The sequence below is a fragment of the Python bivittatus genome, unplaced genomic scaffold (assembly GCF_059951505.1).
Source record: "Python bivittatus isolate LINGU-HERP-01145 unplaced genomic scaffold, Pbiv_v1 ctg000350_np1212, whole genome shotgun sequence".
Classification (NCBI taxonomy): domain Eukaryota; kingdom Metazoa; phylum Chordata; class Lepidosauria; order Squamata; family Pythonidae; genus Python; species Python bivittatus.
Genome location: NW_028277074.1, coordinates 9,641,861 through 9,646,931, shown reverse-complemented (window position 1 = coordinate 9,646,931; position 5,071 = coordinate 9,641,861).

Here is a 5,071-nt window from a genome sequence, read left to right as displayed (position 1 = left end):
CTTACCAAGAATTGGAGTCACCCCAGTACTTGATGGGGGAAAAGAAATCTCTCTATGGCTATGACCCTGTATATGCTTTCTTTTGACAATTCTAAGGAATTTTATTAATTTTGGACGTATGGTAAGGTAGGTAGCAGGCAGAGATGGCAACCGTTTTCAGGATCAGATTGAATATGATTGTGTTTGACCTGTAGCTTACATTAAATGCTTGTGAAATCCTTAGAAGAATTCTGTTCTGCCCAATTTTAATGGTTATGGATTTGTGGTCCACACTCTAAGAAAATAGAAAATGAAGAAAAATTTCATACTTCCATGTAGTAAGTAAGTAAGTATGTATGTATGTATGTATGTATTTATGTATGTATGTATGTATGTATGTATGCATGCATTTATTTATTTTTAGCTATGCATAACCTTTTTTTCATGTAGTTTTCTAGGCAACAGTTTGAAAATAGTATGCCACTGCCTCTTTTTCAGATATTTTTTCAACTTTCCAATCTAGCCTACAGCCCTGTTTTTTCCTGTTTTCCCTTAGCATTTAAAGACCTAACCTTATTTACTTTCCAAGCTAAGTAGGTGCTACCACAAGTTATGGAAATAACAGCATAGAAATATGGAAAGTTATGGAAATAATTCCATTAAGCTGAAATGGCATTGATGTCCATAGAAAATGAAAATACTGGCTCCCCCCCCCCCCCAATTTTAGTACCGACAAAAATAGTGTAATTCTATGGGTTTGCAGCCATGGAAGGTATGTGTAAAGTCTACAGATGAATAAATGGTATGAGGACCAATGGATTATTTCTATGCCCTTTCACTGAGTGGTTCTCCCCACCCCACTTCACAATTTTTAATATTAATTTTTTCCAGAAACTGGCTGTGAATTCAGCAGTTTTAGGACCACTAGGATTCTTAAAAACCTCTTGCTTTATTAAGTCTGAGAAGGTAAGCTTCTTCTCAAAATACATTTCTTATTAGTTTTGATAGTTTTTGGAAATGCTTCAGCATAAACTCTGAGACAAACACATTTCAGCCTTTCTGTGGGAAGGTTCCCCCTCCCCCTTTTAAAGTCAGTCCTTGGAAGACCACCTTGAAACATGAGACAGCAGGAAAAGTAAGTAGAGAAAAACAAAAGAAAGAAATTTAGCTGAGAGCTGTTGTGAAGGAATGGAGGTCAACCTTGTAAGCAGTATGCCATTAAAAACTGATAAGAATGATAAACAACAGGGATTATCGTATATCCACTGGGGAGGTCTCAATCAAGATCTAAACAGTTTCAGAGGATTTCATTTGAAACAGGGAGCTTTCTCAAATAAGTAATCAAAATAATCCATTAGTGCTGTAATCACAGCCAATTTTTTTTCCAACGCAATGATTTGAAGTAAAAAGAAATAGTAAATATATTTTAAAAATTGTTTCTATTTTGACTTCAGCCACATGATTGGCAATCTAAGTTGGAGAGAAGCTTGAGGGGTAGGTTTCTAGAATCACAAAACTGGGAGTTAAAAGTCCACTTGCCTACTGATGCAGGAAATCCATTATTGCAATACCCCTGTAACAGTATGAACGATATAGGTTAAGAGAACGGGCACTAGTTTAGAGTGATTCTGCTCATTACAAGGGGAGAACAATGAGGGTGTCTCTCACTAAAATGTTCATGCAGCAATGATGGATAATTCTTTCTAATGGTAAAATGCACAATATTCAGATGATTAGTTAACTTCATAATCTGTCTCATCAAAAGGAAAATATATTCTAAAACCTCATAAGAATCACATTATCTGCCATTTTTACTCAGTTTGATTTTTCATGTGCCTATGACTGGGCAAAATACAAAATATAAGAAATACTGTATATTAATCAAGAAATCAATACAATAACTTACTATAATCCAACAAGATCACAATAATATATAGCCATTTCCATGGCTCCTTTAATTTGTAAAGCTGCTCTCTTATTACTCAAACTCATAGAAGATAGCTTTATGTATGAGTCTCAGTTACAACAGCAGCAAAGGACCTCCTATAGCCAATGATAGCATTCCTTTGATGATTAAATGCTGACAAAATCAATGGAAGGGCCCCTGTATCACAGCAATATTATCAGCCAGGTTGAATAACCATTTAATCTGATTCAGTAAGGCAAATGTTACTATTTTAAACATTTTAACATATATATTTTAATAAAACAAAGGAAGCAATGTTGTAGACATGCTTTTAGCAAAGCTAAGACAATGTGATGAAACCCTATGCTAATGAGAAGAACCACATAATTTAAGAATTATGGATTAAATAACATTGCAGAATTCATTGTCTTAGCCACCTATATATTTTGGAGACATATCTTTGGATAGTGTTGACATACATTTTTTCATGTATACAAGATTTTTTTTTAAAAAATCATGTAATCTTTAGATGCAGTGGTGTATGGAATGACATTGGGAGATGGGGAAGAGTGACAGCCAGGGGAACAGTCAGATAAGAGGCACTTTATGTGGATGTGGCAAACCCTCCCGAATTTCTTGAACTGTAAAGGCAATGGGGGAGAATTGTACTTTCAGACTTGCAAGGTTCTATTAACGTAAGCTTACAATAAAGTAGAATTCGTTCATTTGGGTGTGCTTCCTGTCTGTACTATCTTGCAAGGACAGGGTCAGTCTGAAGCAAGGCAAAGAGAGAACTGGAAAACTATAGTGTATTACTCTGTATGTTTTATAGAAAATAATGTGTCAGAGATCTAATCAATACAATTTTAAATTAAAGCTGTTATTAACTAAATATAACTAATTACAGTTAGAATCAAAATGTTATATGAAATATACATAGTATACAAAATTTCAAATGAAGAACAACTTATTTTCATAGTCCTCTTCAGGTGGTTTTGATGATGTCAAATGCACTTAGATGACCTCAGATGATGAGGTACAGCAATGAAGCATCACTACTGTAATCGTTTTTTGTTTTTTGTTTTAATTGTCCCTTTGAGTCAGTGTGGACTCCTGGTGACTGCTTGGACTAGTCCTTGCAGCTTTCTTGGCAACATTGCAGAAGTGTTTTGCCATTGCCTTCTTCCTAAGTCTGAGAGAGAGAGTGACTGGCCCAAAGTGGCTTTAGGCCAGAGATGGGACTAGAACTCATGGCCTTCCAGTTTTTAGCCTGGTGCCTTAACCACTACACTGAACTGGCTCTGTAATAAAGACTAGGATAGTGGAAATGTTTAAAGAGGTATTTCAATGAGGTTTTGATCAAGGTGCTTCTTCAAAGCAAAACAAATGACATACTTCTTTTCGTTGAGGGAAAACATCTGTGCCATTTGACTTGGTCCTGCTGGCTTCTGTGGAAGCTGCTATTAGTGAAAAGGAGCCCTGAGTGAGGCAGATTAGTTCTGTGTTAGCTTTTTCTTATTGTGGAATAATATGATATGAGGCAAAGCACCACAGACTGGCCAAGTGCTGATAAATATTTTGAGAATTATTGCATAGGTCATCATTGTTAGATATACTGGACTTTCAGACTGATTTAACAGGTTTCTTTACAAGATAAATTCTATAAAAGAAAATTATATACACTAACATTTTCCCATGCAGTTTTATTCACAGAAAGTAAAATGACAATTTACTGTAATGATATTAAGTAATCAAGTGAAAACTTTGTAATTAATTCTTGCACAGAATTGTGAAAGAATCACTGAGAAAGCCTTCATTTAAGTTCTAAAGTGTAGGATCAAAGTATGCCTAATTGAAAAAAACCATGTTTCATAATTCTGATTTTGTTAAGTATTGTCCTTTTTAGGAAGTGATGAATCTGGCAAATTATTATTACTGGTCATAATGCACATCTCTTTTGTATCTAGTTCTACAGCTATTGGGAGATCATTAACATTCTCATACAATTTTCTGCATTTAATTTGAGAGTTATTGCACACAAGAATCTTTCTATGTCTAGCTGATATAACTAGAACCCTTATATTATGATTCAGGAAACCATTAGCTTTTCTTAAAGAAGACCGTGATGAAAATAGTGCTTCATTATTATAATAATAATAATACAGTATAGTATGTCTCAGCATTTCATGAAATAATGGACAGACTTTTAAGAGAGCAAAGTATATAACAGCATCATGCATTTTAGAGGCTTAAATGAAACCTCTAATATCATGTTTATCATTGATTTATTAATGCAGCACCATTTATATGAACATATTAAAAAGTTGATGACAAGGACTTTTGGAAGTTTTAATTCAACGTAGATCCTTTGGCTTTGATCACTGCCATCCCTTTAACTGTTGATTAAAAAAAAAAACACTAAAGCATTTGCAGTTGACCAGAGAAAATCCATTAATGAGATCTTTTGCTTGAATGAAACATCTTTCTGTATCCTCAGCACAAGGGATGAAGCAACCACTGCCATTCAAATATTTGTGCAGCTCAGCCATTCCAAGATCTTCTGGACATATGTATATAATACCCAGAAGACCCTTTTATTAACTAGCCTAGTAAGATCACAGGAGTTCTATAAAAGAACCAGACCAAGTGTTCAAGCAGTGCTCTTGTTTTGTGTCTGCTTACCTTCATAACACAGATCAAGAGGATATCCATAGACTATTTTCCAAAGATTTATTATAGGGAAATTTATTTGTAGATATTTTAACTAGAAAAATATGGAATGTTACCTTCATAAATATAAATCAAAGCTAAAAATTGCAGCCCAAGATCCATACACATCAAAGCAACCTGCCTAACTGTTCTGAAATATATATACTCACATTTATGGATCTATTTTTCTGTCTTAACCGCTGACCAACTAGATTCCACTCCTGCTATTCAGGAATCATCATTGATCAATAAACTGATGTGGGACAGAGTCTGAACTTTACTCTTAAGTGACAAGATGGATGCAAATATCCTCAACTGTACCACAGATGTTCCTTTCTCACAGATCTTTCTGTCCTTATGGTGAGGAAGAGGGCAATTTGTTTGATGACTAAACAAATCCTATGTAGCAATATCCCTCATAAGTTGAGCAAGTGTGGGAAAGGCTTGATGCTGAATGACCTCTATAGAAATGCCTGA